This window comes from Corvus cornix, chromosome 5, assembly GCF_000738735.6.
Source record: "Corvus cornix cornix isolate S_Up_H32 chromosome 5, ASM73873v5, whole genome shotgun sequence".
In the NCBI taxonomy this organism is placed as follows: domain Eukaryota; kingdom Metazoa; phylum Chordata; class Aves; order Passeriformes; family Corvidae; genus Corvus; species Corvus cornix.
The window spans coordinates 27684846-27704173 of NC_046335.1; positions in this window are offsets into that span (position 1 = coordinate 27684846).

The following is a 19328-nucleotide window of genomic DNA, read 5'->3' on the forward strand; positions in this document are numbered from 1 at the left end:
AAAAAACAGCTCTTCAACTTTAATTATATTTCAGAATTAGATGTTAGTGTGTAAGATCTCTGAAAAAAGCTAAACTTTTTTTTACTGCAATACTTTGGGATGCTGGTTTTGTGCCACAGAAGAAGTTTTGAGCCAGGTCTCATATTCACATCTATCTAAACTGACCTACTCCTATTTCATGTGAGCAGGAATAAATACCTGATCTTCTCAATTAACCAACATTTTTCCCATTCCCCAGTAATACTGCTACCACTAGGAAGTGGCTTTGTTATGCTACATATTTTCTTTTTTTTTTTTCAGAAGATCAGAAGTTGATATTTTGTGTACATGATCATACATTAAGTATATTCTAGTGTGCTATCCACATAGTGCACAAATTTTCTATGGGAATGCCATGTAAATGTAAGAGCCATTTTTTATCCCTCTCAGGCCTCACAATGCATCAGACCATTAAGTTAAGGAGAGGATTCCTTTCTATACTAACAACATTTATTGATTCCACATAAAAATTAAAAATTGTATTGGAATTCTAGATTTTAAAGATGATGATTAAACCTCTAAAAATTAAAATGTCTGTGCAGCAGTTCCTGTGTGTTACTCTCAAAATGGCTTATAATCCCGTTCTTTTAGAAGAATTGTTTCACAGATTAATGTCATCAAGGGGCTATGCTCTATACTATTTTAAAATTAAGTGCCTCCCTTTCTAGCTTTTTTCCATAAATTTCAAAATGAAATGACAGGTAGTGTTTAGATGTGGAAAGTAGTCCCAGTTTATGTCATTCCTTTTCCCATTAGTTTTATCAAGTACAAATATCCTACCACGATGAAAAATTAATTAGTCCTGCCTAGAGTATTTAGACAGAAGTAAAATACCCTATCAGGACTAAAAATATCAATAGTGACTATTATACTCCTATAAAATCTCTGTAGCAGCAGCTCCCAAAATAGGTACCTAACACACAAGGTATTTTTTTCAATACAGAAGTAAAGGCTGTTCATGGTGGTGGTTATTAGTAACTACAACTGCTAGTGGTGGCTGCTGTACACAAAAAAATATTACAGAGTTTTCTCTAAAGTCTTTCCTTAGTGTGAAGGAAATAGTTTTAGTTATAAATTGTAGAGAATATTTCTTTATTACAAAATGATTAGAATTATCACAGGTTTCTTGAAATAAAATATTTGAATATCATTTATACCTGGTGTAGTTTTCATTTAGTAATCTGAGAGATTTATTACTTCATAATTAGACATTTGCACTTTAAGTGTAACAAACCCATTTACTTATGCATCTAAAAAGCCGTATTAGTAGTAAATCATTATATTAATTGGGAAGCTATCTGGCAATCTAATATACTTCAGTGATTTCTTTACAAATCTGCTAAATGCAAAGGAAATTTTCCAGAGTTTCCTGAGGAGATTTCACAGAAGACAATACTAATGAAAATATTTTCCTTTTTATCCTTGGGGAGAATGTGGAAGAATCTCTACTTTAGATGCTAAAACTAGAAGAGAGAATGTCACTGAATTATATGCACAGAGAGAAGAAACAATGGGCTGTTCTTTGTCTAGAACGCTTATGAGATTTCATATTAGATAAGTACTTCAGAAAACTTACATATTAATAATTTAATTATACATATATATATATAACACGAACTTATATATAATAGTTTGTTTTAGCTCCATACCCTAATTGTTCCTGAAGATCTCTGTGAAATAATGAGTGGTTTCAAAGACACCAGTAGTATTGCACACCTGAAATGCAGTAGAGGGAAAAAAAGACCATGTAAATTTGATCCAAATTACTAAATTTAGCTTCTTTGTGAGCAAATCAAGATGACAAGGTAATGTCATTTCATTAAAAAAGGTCATTGTTTTGACAGGTTTAATTCAACCTACAGTAATCTGATCAGCCTTCAGAGTGTAGAAAATCTGAAGCTGACTTGGCTTTATCTGTTTTGGCACTTAAACTGTTTATTAATTAATGATATGAACTTTGAACAGATAAGGCAGTTTTCATCATATGCTAAGAAACAGTCTCATAGTGTCTCCTTGTCAATACTAGCTTCACATTCTACTTCCACAACTTTTCCAAGTATTTTGAAATGACACCCTAGGTTCTTAATCCTTCTCCAACCAAATGTTTTACTCCCACTAGAACCTGTAATGAATGAAAAAATGGAATAATTAGTAGTTTTTGTCATTGTTGACAAATTCTTAACACTTAAAAATGTAGATGCTTCTAGCAGTAGGGTAAATCCATTAATTATAAAAATCAGTACAATTTGTCGGAACTGAAGAGCTACACAAATGCATTGTGTCAAAGTCCTCTTGTGTTAAGTTTATAATGAACTTACATTGTGGTTCACATTTTTTCCCATTTACATATTTTATATTAACTGCAAAATCCCTACTTGTCCTTTAACTCTGCATAGAAGTAAAACTGTGAGGATGTAACTGCCTTTAACAGGGTTCTTATTGCTGTAACATATTGATGTGTTTAGATGATTGCATCCATGTAGACAGGTTATCCTGTCTTTCATAACTGTTGTGTAAGCAGACACATGAACAGCTTTCAGAGAGCTCATCTTCAGAACTGAAAATATAAAACCAATAATTTTTTTAATAGAAAAATGAAGATTTTTCTTAAGTGACTGATAGAGAATACAGAACAGCATAGGAAATTAAGGTCTGTTGACGAAAGGTTTGTCCAGGTTATGGCCAAGAAATCTCTTATACAATGTTCAACCTTACTACAGCTGCATTCCATAGAACAGCCAGTCACAGAGTTGATGGCTCTGCCCTGACAGTGACAAGATTTTGGTAATATATTTGCAACTCAGACTATTTCTTAAAAATTCAATTGGAATAGACACCTCCTTTAAAGTATTTAAGTGAAATGCAGATTCCTCTGACATCACTTTTCTGTGTCTGAGAAATATCGGTAGTTACAATATTCCTGAATCCATGGACAGTCATCAAGCTGCTGATCCAGTCTGTGGATCCCTTGTTGTTCCCAGTAAAATGAGTGAACCTTAGCAACACTCAAGGTACTGAATTTGTGGCTGTCCCATCAGATATGGCCACAGTTGCAAAACCATATCTCATGTAGGACAGTGTAAACCCCAAAACTGTGCAGAAGCTTAATGTGCTCCCTCAACAGAATCTCTACATGCCAGGACTGCAGATGATATTATTTTATGATTGGTGAAAAAGATAGCATCACAAAGATAACAAATAAATAATTTAAAGCTTTAGAAAGACAGAAAAAAATTTTTTTAGTCCTTGTGCAAGTAGAGAGGAGCAGACCTCAGGCCTACTGGACCAGGTCACCTATGCCACACAGAGATGTTAGAACTCTGCTCTTTGATTCTTCCTATTCTGTCCAGTTAAATTTTTCATTTGTCAGTAAATGCTTTCCTCTATAAAGTTTTTCTTCCAATACTTTGAATTAACAGACCATGCCTTGTGGTTTCTAACAGTAGTGGGGCAATGCTACTGTGCCATATATGGTTTCTAGTGCTATGCAGCGCTGGGATGGGAACCCAACAGATGCACCCTCTCACCTTAATCTCTCGAATGAGCCAGGGACATGTAAGTATACTTAAAGATATACTCTTTCAGATGCTTTTTTAAAAGAAAATGAAAGGTAATTTCCAAACCAAGCCTAAGAGTTACTAGCTGAAAAGACTATGCGTGAATTAATCTCAGTTCAGCAAAAGAAACGGATGACTCTTTGATTTACAGCTACCTTCAAATCTTGTTTAAGGGATAGTGGCACTATGTTATTTCCTAGAGTTACATAGTTGAATGAGTATACTTTGTATAACTTATTTTTAGAGACAAAATAATGATTTTGGGAGAAAAAAAAGCAAAAAGGATTAAATTTCAAACTTGTTTTTAGGTGCTTGTAATCTCTTTTAAGACGTTCCATACTCTGAAATGAAGTAATGTCTACCACAATTAATTCAACTCAGATTCATCTGGTTAATCTATATCATAACGAAAAATAGAGGCATGGGACAAACTATTGGAACTTCCAATGAATATGGAAGAAGAATACAGAATGACAATATAATTTTTCCACATTGTCAATGTTTTGGATATCAGGCATTTTCCTTTAAAATCTTGTGAAAGTACTTCTCGGGTGTAAAATTTCATTTAGGTCAAATTGTTCTTTCTAACAGTATGAGAGGAAAATTTTCGATCAAACATTCCTGACACCTTTACTAATTAACCCCTTCATCCTACTTTTCAGTCATTAAGTCCCAGAAAATACTTTGTTCTGAAGTTGTTATATTTTTATGTAAATGACATTTATTAGATTGGCTGACTCTATTGTATTTATGATGTTATCTTTTAAAATGGGTTCAAACCCTTTTGGAAAAGAAAGAACGTTTCAGAAATGCCAAGACTTAAACAACAGAGTGCTGCCTGTATTCCCTTGACCTGAACCACATTAGCATCACTGATTATTTTACTGAAGAGAAGAAAGAGAGATGAGGCAAGTCACTCCTTTGAACAAAAATAACACAGCCTGTCCCCTTCAACTCCATTATCCTTTGTTCTGATTTCTTATTTGCTTACACAAAGGACTTAGTTTAAAAAAACCCAGTTCTTTATTTTCAAATAGTAAAATATTTCTTAAGATCTACATTCTGTTCCATTTTTCAGATAAGACTAGGATAAAAACCAAGGTTCCACCAGAACAAGTTTTTTCTCCAGCCAAATAGAACCATTGCTTTTAAGAACTGACTGAAGTGGTTCCATCTGCACTGAGTACTGCACCTGAAGCCTGTGTTGGAGGTTTTATCCTGCCAACATTTATATGCTGATTACTTCTCTAAAACTTGAGAGTCACTTCCCCAGCAGCACCTGGAATAATTGCAGTGACTGGCAAATGAGTCATGAAGGTACTGTTAAGTGTGCCAGTTGCTGTTCAGCTAATAATTCTCCAGAATCAACACGAAACATCAGCACATGACCTTTTGCTTCACTGCAACCCAGATTTTGTACCCCTCTTACTTGATTTGTTTGTTGCTGCTTGTAAGAATGACAACAAAAGAAAGACCTTTCCAAACTAGATTACTTTTTTCACAAAAATGAACTATGTTCATTAAAATGAAGAATGAGAGAAAATGCTGCTAAATCCAAAAGGGTTTTACTGAAATAGATGACTGCTTATTGGCTGAAAATACCTTTTACATGGACTTGCACCAATTGTGCTTTAGTTCTTCTGCGGAACAGCCAGTTAGTTAAAGGTGTAACTTAAACAGTGAAAAATAACTCATTGTATAAAATGTGGATTTTACTCTCTCAAAGAACAGTGTTTACATAACACACCACAGATTATTTTCTGATTAAATTTTTAAAAAAGATGTCAGTGTGAGTATTTCATTGCATCTGGTTTTTTTCATCTGAGAACGATAAATTGCTTCAAAGCTATCTTTACATCACATCTTGCCAAAAACGACCTTTTAAAAGAAAAATTGGGCTACTTAGTCAGTTTAAGAGGCTAGTAGTTTGTGATAATTTACTTTTGTATTGGGTTTATGTGGCAAGGTTTTGGAAGTGGGGAGCTCCAGGGTGGCTTCTGTGAGAAGCTCCTAAAAACTTCCCTTGTGTTTGATAGAGCCAATGCCACGGTGGGCCTGCACTGGCTAAGGCTGAGCCCATCAGCAACAGTGGCAGTGCCTCTGGGATAACAGAGTTGAGAAAGTGTGGGCTGGGGGAACCTGCAGCACCCAGGTCAGAGGAGAAGGAGGGGAGGAGAGGCTTTTGACACTAGTGCAGAGACTCCCCTGACACAGAAGACCATGGTGGAGGAGGTGGATGCCTGAAGGAGACTGTAACCCTGTAGGAAGCCTGTGTTGGAGCTGGCTCCTGGCAGGACCTGTGGCCCCATGCAGACAGGAGCCCACACTGGAGTAGGTTTGCTTGTGGGACTTGTGACTCCATGAGGGACCCATGCTGGAGCAGCCTGTTCCTATAGGACTGCAGCCCTGGGCAGAAAACCATGCTGAATCAGGTGCAGAGTGTAAGGAGTCCTCCTCTGGAGGAGGAAGTAGCAGCAGAGAACATTTGAAGAACTGACCATAACTCTCATTCCCCATTCCCCTATGCCACAGGGTAGGAAGAGGTTAGAGAAAATCAGGAGTGAAGCTGAGCCCAAGAAGAAGGTAGTCTCAACCCATGAGTCCTTCATTATATTTTCTATCTCCTGTTCAGATGAGGAAGGGAGTGACAGAAGTGGGCACCTGGCAGCCAGCCAGGGTCCACTCACCATGTTAGGTGTAATAATGTCTAACAAGTTCAGGACAATCACTTGATACAAAAAAGTCCTAACCAGGGGGGCACTGGAATAATTTGACAACATGTTTATTATCAGAGAAGTGCGTGTCAGTGAAAAAAGCTTTAAATTTAAAAAGATAATATTTTTATATATATATATATATAAATAAATAATATTATAAATACATAAATTATATATATATAATTTCTACAGGAGAATTAAGTGTGAGACTTTCCATAAGGATTCCCATATCCAAATAGACGCCCTAAATTCTACTCTTCTCTTTTCTTTGCATTACACCTCTTCTGCTCAGATTACATTTTTCATGCTGTTTCTGGAAGGGTTTGGTTTTTCTCTAATGCAGGATGAAATAGTTTTACAAGCCTCAGAAGTATCTGGAAGATAAAAGTTCAATTTTCTGTCAGGTCCTGATTTAAAACAGTACTGTAGAAACTGCCAAGAAAATCACTTGTGGTCACCACAGAAAGAAATGATGACAACTATTGGTCCCCAGTCTGTAGGTCTAGCTGTATTTTAATGAAAATAAGGACAGAGGGTTTGAGGATTAGGATAATATAACCAATATTAGATTAGCATACAATTGAATGCTACCCATGAGATTGGTTCCCACCTATTCTCTTATTTCTATTGAGTGGGACTTGGTGGCTTCAGAATATGTATAGCATATAATTTTACTGCAAGTGCAGGATTATTAAATTAGGAAAATGCAAATTTTGTAGAGCATTGGGGTTTTTTTTTCACCTTGTTAAACCTCTTTTAAAATGATGCTTCAGAGTAGTGCAGCTACCACAACCATAATTCAGTGATCTTTTGGTTTACTGGACTGCCAAAATGTAAAGAAGACAATAAATATTCTGCAAAACTGTGAATCCTGGGAACCTCAGTAATCTGTGTATTTCCACCACTATATTTTGAAATACTTTCTTCCTCCTTTTTTTTTGAAATGACCACTTTCTGATGTTCTTCTTCCATTCTCTCTTCACTCACCATAAGGTCCTTTGGAAGAATCCTGTCCCAGACTGCACATGAAGTATTCCTGATGCCTAACATCACTGTCTGATAAGCAGCTACAGTGGGACAAGCAGCCACTGCCAGGTAGGTCCTACTTTCCAGGTAGGGAAAGGCGTCACTCATTGTGTCACTACAAAGGTACCTCAGGGATGCACACTACGATCCTGGAGCTAGTTTTGAAAATATGTAAATGTAATTGTCCAGTGACTACTCATAGTAGCCTCTCCTTTAATGTGTTAGTGCTCCTGGCTTCCTAAGCCTTGGACCAGCAGAATTAAGCCCAGAACTAGGAAGAAAGAGACATCTGTGTGTGCCAGTTCAGTTGAATGAATGGTGCTTGTGCTGTTTGAAGTTGTACATAGAAACTCTCACATATTAAAGGACAGATAATTTCACAGCCTCATATAGTCTTACAGAAACATCTGGGAAATTGCAGCTACTATTTTTTATCCTACTACCACTAGATTATTTAAATCAAGTTTACAAGGTCCATGAAATATGCTATAGTTTAGGAACTGCTGCTCTAGTGCTTGCCTTTTCAGCAAGCACTGGGAGACAAGTCAGATCTTTCAGATCAATATGTTTCCTCTTTGAATGCTTTCTCTCTCAGCAACATCAAAAAGTGTCCCATGTGAAAAATGATTCTAATTATGTGTTCTTGCAGAACTCTCCTGAGCCAGACAGGCAATAAAAGGAAGAAAGTCTGAACTTCTTTGATAAGAATGGGGAGAGCAAATGGGTGGCCTTTTGACTGACATGAACAGACTCGGTATAAATTCTAAAGCAAGTGAGAAAATAGTGGAAGATGTACTCAGAAAAACAGGGGACAAATGTTTACAGTTTAGTATATATGTGAGACTGGGGGTAAAAAAAGGGAAGCTCATAACCCCTAGCTATCCCTCTGAGGCTAAAGCACAACTTCCCATCTGAAAACCCACCTGCAGGCCATTGGATGGGACATACAGGCTGTGTTTGGCATACAGGTTGTTTTCTTAAAAATCTCGCTGTAGAAGGTGACCCTGGGAATACAACAATAGGTTTGTATTTTCTCTTTTACCTAATTCAGTATATACACCTCTAAAAACTCTCATATAACTAATTTATCACACTGCTACAAAGACCATAAAGCTTCTCCTTCATAATTAAATATTTTTAATCTACTATATAAATAAGGTTTACTGTTAGAAGAAAACTGAGGATGAATAGCAAGGTGTGCATTTTCTTCCTTAGTGCATCAAGTACAATATTTATGTATTCATGTAGTTGCCTGGTTTAAGAGGCTGTCATAAATGGGCTGAAGATACTTATGAGAGGCAGTCATTCATGGAAGTTATAGAAGCTCCTCCATCTTCCAAGAACAACCTCCCAATTAACTGCTTCAACATGAAATTGTGAAATTCTTAACGTGATAATACCAAGAAGCACAACATTTGGTGAAGATATTTTGATATGAACAGAGCTGGTAGCAGTAATACAGCAATAATTGCTAGCTCATTTACGGCCTATTTAGCTCGTGCAGTGAACCAGATGAGAACAGCTAATGAGCACAGCTTCTTGCTGTAATTAGTAGAACAGTAGTGGCTCACAGATGATTTACAGTTTGCAAAAGTCAGTGTATTTACTGAAAAGCTTGCGTTCTCTGTGAAGATGTGCCATATGATGAACTGAGGATGCCACGCTTTACTTTCTAATAAGCCTTAAGATTTGGTTTATAATAACCTCAGAATTCATCTAAATCTATCAGAAGTACAACACTGAAGATTGCTGTGTGCTGTCTCTTAGTCTGCATTCTAGTCTATCAGTACTTATTTTGCCATTTGATGTATTTTCTTTCATTTCCTTCGTTGCAGAAATAAATTTTTAAAAAATGGTATAATTTGTGCCCTACTGACAGGGTAAAGACCATTTTATGTTGTGGTAAATCACAGACATATGTGCTGTGCAGAGCTAGAATTAAAATAGGTTAATGAAGGGACAGTAAAATATGGAAGGAAAATGTTTGAAAAGAGCAGTATTGATGTTTATAGACCCCAAATAAAAAACTGGATATTTTTAAGAAAGGTTAAGTTCTCTTCCTTTCCTTGACTACTGAATGGACTGCTTATAGACAAGAATGCAATTAGAAATGTCAAACAACTACACCCAAATGATATTTACTTAATCTATGCAGAAATATTAAATATTCTTATGAAATGTCCATCTCAGTGTTTCAGATTCACAGAAGTCAACCAGAAACAAGACCAGTCTTGGCTTTCTAGAGTTTTATCTTCACTATTATTTTTTACACTGTGAATGCTTGAGTGCTACTTTTGTTCTTAAGGATGGCAACTGAAACTGTGAAACAACTCAGGCCTAGTAAAACCATAGCAGAAGTTTTCCTTTAGCCAAGCTCTGTACATTTAAAATCATACCTCTAAGAGCAACCAAAAAAATAATGCAGGTGGGAAGTAATAATAAACTACAATGGAGTGTAATTTAAAAAACACATGAATAAACTTTTAAATTAAAGAATGACATAACTTCTAAGTAAAATATACTTCTATTTCAAAACAAAATCAAGGCAATGACATTATTCAGGAAATTTGATTCAAAATTACTGGTCAAGTTAAAAGGAAACAGAAGTAACCCTGTATTTCAATTTCAAACACAAGCGAAAGATCTTTTTAAACATCTCATATTCAGAATGTCATAAACACTTCGTAATGGTTTGTTTTATTGATGATAGTTTGTCATTCATTTAGGTGTCCAATTATTGTATGTTATATGCAAACATATATGGAAAACCTCAGGCCCTTCCTGAGGGTTTCAGAGTTTTTATCAATATGTTCTGTCCACTATTTTGCACTGTAAGGACTGTTTATCACATTTCTCATGCTGACCTGTTTGCTCTATCTTGCAAGCACTACTTAATTATTTAATGAGTTAGAGTAAAGGAATTCAAATGAAGACATTTGACATACTAAGAACATACCAGGTTCACTACCTTAATCAATTATACTTAACAGCTCAACAGATTTTAACAGTGATGAAGAGATCACTGAGTCCATATGACACTGGTAATATCCCTAAGTTAAATCCAGCTGCCTGCAGTTCTGCTCTTGTAAGTCAGTGAAATGGGTTTGAACTCCTTTATGAGGGGAGAGCAGAATATACTTATTCCAGACTTCTGCCTCAATGGGGAGGTCAGGCAAGATAATCTCCAGAGGCCTCTTTCAACCTCAATCATTCTGTGATTCTCAGGTTATATATTATTGAGGTTTTTTATTATTATTACCTTATTGTTTTATTTTTTATTGTGTTGTAAACCAAGAAAAAGTATTTATTTGTAAAGCTCTGACACACAATGTGTAAATTGTCCACTTGCTGGCTGGACAATTAAAAGTCAACTATGTACGAAAATGCACAAAATAGACTAAGCAAAATTAAGTCGTGTATATTCTCATTTTGTTCTTTAAACTTTCTACTCACTCTTTTCCACTACTTCTTTCATATTATCATTGTATTGCATGCTGGAGGGGAATTCTGAAACATGATTAAAAGTCATTAAAATGTTTAGCAGAAACCCTTCAGCAAAATGATAAGTAGAAAGTAATGATATCTGCAAGGTTCACACGGAGTAGGGAGGCATTATAAGTGCCCATTTGTATGCTAGTAGAAATCTGATTCAAATATTATGGCACCTGCCCATTCTAGTTGGAAAGAGTTTTCAGAAAATTTAGCAATATTTGATGCAGAGATGTTGAATACTTTGGCTAGTGATACAGCCATAGAATCACAGAGACTCTTCCTGCTTGTAAATACTGTTTGATCTTCCACCAGTTTCATTTTCTTGCCTATACCCCCTAATCACCATGGTTTCTTTCTTACTTTTGTGTCATTTAAGATGAAGAACAGAATATTTGCCTTTCTCTGCACAATTATTTCCCATTCCTATTTGGGAAATTGGGTTCCTTTGTGGCTCTATAATGAAAAAAGCTGTCATGGTCAAAATGCAGAAATCTCACTTTTAGCTGCTGAAAACAACCCTCTCAGTCCCAAACACAACTGAAAATTTTGTCTACAGAGTGTGACTAGTCTGTCATCTTTGACTTAGTGCACCCAGAAGCATTGATTATGTACTTAAAGCTAAACAAGGCAGAACCGTAATTTTGTAGGAAACCTGCATAAAGGCAGCTTCCTGTTTACCAGCAAAGCCCCTAGATCTTCGCTGGGTTTGTTTTGTCAGTTTTTCTTTTTCTGTCATGTCTTTATCTTCAAGAGTGTCATAAAATGGTACACTAGAAAGTGAATAAAAATATTCTCCTTGTACATACAAACTTTAAGGACTTTTTTCTGTGGGTTTATATGAACAGAGATTTTTTACAGATATAACCACTGGCTGGATTCGAGTGCAACTATATATGGTTGGTGCAAATCACTTGGCTTTTACCACCATGACCCTCACCACAAACTACAAGTAAATACAGAAAAACTGTGAGGAGCTAGACTTTCTCAGAAAATTATGTTTAAGAAATTAACAAAAATCTTTTCTCTGTTTTTTTTTTTTTTTTTCCAGCCTTATGCAGGGTTACTGTTCAGGAAATTCAGAAAAAAATTGCAGTCTGGCTTTTCATTGGAAAAGTAAACATTATCACTTGTATGTCCTATACTACTATTGTATGCTCTTTTTTTCAAATATACAATTATCAAGAGGTAAAAGGCTTTAAGTTGATGCTGATAAACTATACCTTGAATTACTACTACTAGGACATACATATGTGAACCTTACATTTCTTTTAACCAGAGTCCAATCTAGACTACATTGTATAATATCATGTTTAAGGACTATTTATGATATTTACTAAGTTAATACAAACCTACAGGAGTAGGATGACTTCAAAATAAAGTGTAATCCAGTAAAAACGAAGTGTTTTTCCTTGGAGCTTCCAAATTTGTAAACACAAAAAAAGCTTTCTCTTTATACATTGCTCGCTGTTGCAGAGTTCCTTGATCCAGCAACACTGCCACAGACACCTCCACAAACTTTCTATTATCAGTATGTTCACACTTCTGTAAATGCCAAACCACACCACCGTGACAAACTGCATCATGCTCAGGAAATCCCCTAGGATTTCAGCCTGGGACACTGTAAGAAGGGAATTATGAGGATGCATATTCGCCTGTTGTTTTTCCACAAACAGTCCTTTAGCCAGTCCTCTTTTCCCCTTCAGATCAATGAACTGCTACTAGCACACAACAGGTACCTTTGGTCTAAAGACTCCAACCCTGCTCCTGGAGGAGCAGCCAACCAGCTCAGACTTCCTTCTCACTATTGATATTGACTGCTCAGTGCTTTTGACAAGTGATGGAGAACTCTCAGACTGGCCTGGAGTCAGCAGCAGGCTCTGCCTGGAACCCCAGTTGCTGTGCAGGTCCAGGCAGAAGCAGGTAAAGAGGACTAGAAACTTTGGTCTGATGCAGTATGACTGGTCTGTCAACACTGTTTTGATCCCTGTCATTTAGTTCTGTGCATTTAAAAACCCCCTACCTTTTGCCTCAAAAAGTACATGAGAAATAAAAAATAAACACCTAATACATCAGGGTGTCTATCACAAATGACATTTCACTTGGAGTTTTCATTCATATTAGGACATAATTTTGAAATGTGGAATATTAAAGAATAGTAGTCTTTCAAATAATTGTAGGATTGTTTTCCAGTTCACAACTGAAATGTAGGTACATTGTCAAAAAGTTTAACTTACTGTCATAAAAAGAGAAGAATTAATACCTATTCAAATTATGAATTCTTTCTGAATATTTAAGTGATGGTAATACCTCTCATATTGCCAAACCATTATATATGATAAAATGTAAACTATTATTGAATGTAATTCTTATATCTCTCTAAATACATAGGTCACCAGTATGTCCGTTATTTGGACTATTTTAAACTAAATTATACATGAAAAGGTTTATGTAATCCATAGTTAGAGCTGTACAATCAGAATTTAATTATATACATTGAATATATAATTGCAAAGAATTACACATTTAAAATCTTAATATAATTGCTGAGTTGAAATGAAAACCAGATGACCATAACATTTTTGCGTATTTGCAATACTATATCGTTTCTTTAAATTAAAAATTCATTCTAAAGACTCTTCTGCAAAGAAACAACAGGACCTTAGAGGCAAGAAAATATTTTCTTCACACTTTGGAAGCTGAATACAATTTGAATATGATAGAACTTATGTTTTTCAGATATTATTCAAACAAGTGTTTTTAGTACTGGGAAGGGACAACTAAAAAGATTCTATATACAGAAGTATCACTACCGACTCTTTAAATTCAGGCTTTCATTCATCTAATAAAAGTAGGCAAGAAGAGTCCTTGCTTTTTAAAAATGGTTTTTTTTGAGAGGGAAAGAGTGTCTCACAGAGGAGTTCCCACAAACTCCCTGGTCTTTCTATCATAATCATTAGAACAGATATTGTAAAGTTAGGTATGTTTACTTAAAGACTTAATCTATTAATTAACCAGTTTTGGGGAATTAAAAAAAATATGTAGGATTCAAAGTCAAGTATAATTTAAAAAAAAAATGATGGAAGCTAGGAGTCAACGTGATGCACTGCTAGTGAAGGACCATGATATCAACATGATAGTGAAGGACCACAGTTCTCCAGCTATGAGATAGCAAAGCAGACAAGTCTGCTACCAGAGCACTATTACTGCTTTTCTACATATTTAGTATATATTATAATTTTTATAATATATTATATTGTGAAAATTATTTTTTATAGTATTAGAAAAAAAGGTTAAGTATAGTATGTGAATGTTAAATTTCATGTCTCCATACTATTCTTCTTGCTCATGTTTAAGGAAGTTTCTACTATCAATGCTACGTCCTTTTTGAACTTTCTTAGATCCTATTTCATTTGGGCAATACTACTGTTAAGATCTTGCACTTGGGTCATTTTCAGAGAGATGAATGAGTCATGGCTTGAAAAAAAATCTTTTTTCTAAGTTGTGTCATAAGATGCACTTGTTCAGATGGAAGTATTTTCCTCCTAGAAATGTGCTTGCTAACACCTGGATTTCAAATCTAAATAGAGATACCCAAAACCTAAAATTGGTACCTTTGGTATTTCTTACTTGCGTTGGAAACAAAAGCTAAGAAAGAAGCTGGCAGAACTTTAAGAAAAAGCTTTCATGCCTGGAACTGCAGAATAATGCACATAATGATTTCTCCAGTGTTGCACAGTGTGCATCTTTGAGAATACATGAGTCCACCCAACTTAAAGTCACACATGCACAGCAAAACAAGTAATGAATAATGAGATGGTGAAACTGAACTGTCACTGAGGTTGTAATTCTCTGTGTCTCATTTTTGCTTCAGTGACTCTTTTCTTTTAGCCTGAGACACAAGCAGAACAAACAATTAGTGCAATAATTGATGATCTGTGTCTTCAAAGCTTGGGGTGGCCATGCTCATGTTTTATAAGTCTACTAATGCAAACAGCTCTTCCTTGTGGTTAGCATGCTGCCTGTTGTTCAATGATAGTACTTGGGAGGTGCACCTCTATCAGACAAAAGGTTTTTATCTGCACTTTTTTGTCAGTGAATCTCTAATAAACTATCTTTTGTTCCTTGCTGGTTTTAGATTCCAATAACACTTATATCTGCAGTTGGTGAAATGATTACATGTGTAGCTCATCTTCTAGAACCTCACCTTGCCTTCTGATGGGGCTGAGTTGTACTTGTGGTGTTGTAAAATAATGTTGCAATTTTATTATCTAGTTTTGCTTTCGTTGAGTTATTCAAACATCGTTGTTTCTTGAGTCAGATTTTATCCACACTAGTCTAGTTAACTTTTATTTATTATTAAAAAAAATTCCTAGCTTCTTTAAAAGCCAGCAAAGATCAAGATCTGTAATCTTAGATTTCATCATTCAGTAGGATAAAATGAAATTATATGAAATAAGGATAATTAAACTGATAAAGAGCAAGCCATCTTTGCAAGAGGATATATTTCATAATATATTCAATTCCTTGATTTAGAGATTAGGATCAGGTAGGAATAAGTCTGGAAAATGTTTTATCATGGTCTGAAACCATTCTACTATAAATAGCAATGTAATGGATGGCACGCACAGGACTATTCACCATTGATTTTAAGCCTCTCTAGCACATATGCGTTTCTCTAAGGCTGCTTGTCAATACTTCTATCCTCGCTTGCTTTCCTGTTTTAGCTAATAGGTAAAAGAAACCTTAATTATGGTCCACATTGTCAAATAAGGAAATGAAACCACCCTTATAATCTTATTGAAATCTTCTGGAATCTATAAAATAAAATAAAAATGATACTCACAGGAACCTGTTTCACATGGATCAGTTTTGACCTTTTTGTGTATGATTAATCTAAAAGAAAAGAACAAGAAAAAACCCTGTCCTTTTGCAATAATGGAGGAATCCCCCCACTGAAGTAAATGCTTAAAAATGATTGATTGATTGATTGATTAATTGATTTGCAGATATCTAATTTTTCATACTTCTGTACATGTAGAAAGACAGCAAGAATTTTAAAGGATCAACAGTGGAGATTCTGTATTATCCCATTTTCAATTCTGCAAGATTTCATTCTTATAGAAAGTGTCACAGATTTGAATATTCTATGTTAATGGTGCTAACACAGGCAATTCATATATTTAGAGCTCTCAACACTTGTGTCAAAACACAACACACAGTGTTAACAAAGCACTCTGCAGTTCCTGGGCAGACAGCACTAAGTACTGTTACCCACTGTAGGTACAGTGACTTCAGATCTGTGACTTCTGAATAGCAAGGGATCCTTACCAGAGGTTCATTTTCTTCCCTCTGTCATCTAACACTCAGAACTTCATCATCCTTTATCTACTTGCACACCATAAATTCCAGTTCTTAAAACATTTGGTGTCCTCATTCAGCATCAATTAAAAGACTGTTCTAAAGGTATGCTGCTATGTGTTCAGAGAAGCTAAGAGCTTCTCCTAAAAATCATCAAATTACTGATTCATGAAATGACAGCTAATCTGAGGTAAGATTTATAGCCACATTAAAGCCAACTCTGACAAGAAATCCACCCACACAAACATAGATGTGTCATGAGTGGGAAACACAGCATAAAAATGCTACTTACAACATTTTGATGGTCTTTCTACTGATAGGCAAAATCTTATGCAGCATCGTATTAAAATAAAGCGAAAAGTTGAGGGGAAGTTTAGGAAACAGAAAGCTAGATGTCTGAACTAAACCCGAACTTATCTTTCAAATGTTGTTGCTAGCAATTTTTTAAATCATTTATACATGAAACAAGAACATTATAGAAGAAAAGGTTTACACTACTATGTCCATCATGATACTCAAGATCTTGCTGAATGCTTAGAGTTTCTTCAGAACTCAGTTAAACACTTGAACTTTTCTTGGTTTTATTCTTTTCAATGCTGTTTCCTTACAGTGATTTTATCTATTACCACCTTCAGAACATTTTGTGTCTTGTTTTTTTTACATAGCTAAATATTTTTCTATATAAATTGGTGTAGAAAAATTCTCATTGCTCAGTTTAACCAGAAAAACAGATTATTTATGCTCTGATGCATTTCTATTTCAACTCCAGTTGCTCTCATTTTTTTGTCTGATTTACATCCCTATTAAAAAGAACTCTTTGTGATTCAGAACTGTAGATTAAGTTTCAATAGATTGACTCCGGTAAAAGAATCTCAAAAGATGTTTGGCTATAGATGGTCAGTCAGATAAACAATTCTCATACCCATACTCAGAAAGACAAACAATATTTAGTCTATTAAAAAATTTTAAAAAGTCTGTGCAGGATTCAAATGCAAATCCAGCATTTTACTGCACACAACTATGTATGATCATCCTGGGTTCATATGGGCTGTGATATGAAGGGCAGTTGGAAAACAATAGCTTAACAAATGTGTCAGCTTAATGCAATGTCAGAGGTCCTGCTGTTATCCATGACTCACAACAGCAAACATGAAACACCATCTATACAGTTTCAGAGAATTCTCAGTGATTATTCATAACAACATATACTCATTATCAAGCTTGCGATGTGTTTAGTTTGGACTCAAAGCTTTTGTTTTGACAGATTCATTTTGGTCTCATCATTTTGAAATCCTCGCTCAAATTTTCTCATGTTCCAACTATTGTTCCCATTGTATATGTCTTGCAGAGGAGAAAAAGTATGTGACAAAAATAAAGGAAAATTGAACAGATCTCATGATGTGACATTTTGAATACAGAGAACTTTTTTAAGCACAAAGGTTTGAACAAAAACTTCCTAATGTTATTTCAAGGCCAAAGTGAGATTCATACCTTTCCATTGACAAACTCAAAGCATCCTTGAAATCCATTGGACCTAAAAGCTTCTTACACTGATTGAATCTGAACCTCTCTATTAACATTTGACAAAGAGAATATTCAATAGAATCGAAGTAATTTTATTGTGCTTGGTGCATGGTTGCAGAAGAGCACTCAGGAAAAAAATTCCCATCAGCAAACTCTAACTGCATCATCATAACTTTTTTCTACAAAACTTAAATGTCCTAAGATTTTCTCATTTTTCTTATATCTAAAAATGCATTGTATCCAAATTACACTTTTTACACCTTTGTGGAGAAGTTTACTTAAAAAATCTTTTAGATATAGCAAGCACAAAACAATAACCTGTAGAGATTGGTTGCAGAGTGGACATAATTTACTAGCCTGTTAGTCTTCTTATTCACAGACACATCATATTTAACATAAATCAAAATGTTCAAATTATGTAGCAAGACTTTGTACCACTCTGCACCTTTCTCTGAAAACCTACTGTAATTACTTTTTCGTAATTCACATGAAACACTGAAAGACAACATAAGGGGCAGGTGATGAGTTTTCATGTTTTGCCTAATGGTCAAAAGTTACAAAGACCTATTTATGACACTGCTCGCTTGCACATCCTTAAATGACTTCCTGAGCAAGCCAGCACTTAGTGTTTCCACTAAATTTTAACCTGCACTGCATCCAAAGCAGTGTGGTCAGCAGGGTGAGGGAGAGGATTCTGCCCCTCCACTCTGCTCTGGGGGCCCTAGCAAAAGAAGGCTGTGGACCCATGGCAGTAGGACCACAGCAGGGCCACAAAAATGATCAGAGGGCTGCAGCACCTCTCCTATGGGAAAGGCTGAGAAAGCTGGGCTTGTTCAACCTGGAGAAGAGAGGGGTCTTGGGACACCTAATAGCAGACTTTGAATATTTAAACATGGCTTCAAGAAAGATGGGCACAGTCTTTTTAGCAGGGCCTGTAGTGATAGGGCAAGGGTTAGTGCTTTTAAAAAAAAAATATTATAGATTTAGAAGAAATTATTTTTACTATGAGGGTGGTGAAGCACTGGCACAAGTTGCCCAGAGATGTGGCAGATTCCCTTTCCCTGGCAGAATCCAAGGTCAGGTTTTAAAAGGCTCTGAGCAACCTGATCTAGTTGAATATATCCCTGTCCATTGCAGGGGGGTTGGACTGGATGATCTTTAGAGTTTCCTTCCAACCTAAATTATTATATGATTCTATGATTCTACAAACTGGGGCTGGTTTAATGGTGCTGACTTAAGAGAGTTTCATGCTTTGCCTGGAAAGAAATACAACAGAAAACCTCAAACATTTCTAGTCCTTGGCTCACCTGTCAGCTTAAAATTTTGTACAATAAAAATATGTAAATAAAGTAAAAGGACCGCTAGTGGAAGCTAGAATAAAGAAAGGAGTTAAACCAGACAGAAACAATAATTTAAACTTTATTAACTTTCATTCTGCAGGGAAAAAAATTTTAGTGGTAACACTACTTGCAATTCTCATCCTGCAACTAACAGGTGTCCCCTATGCCAGACTACTGAGAGGATTTTATTATTTACTGTCCTCTCACTTCTCTCTTCAGTGACAGTTAAGCTTTTCCTATAAGTTGTTTGTTAAATTTGCAATTTCTCTGCTCTC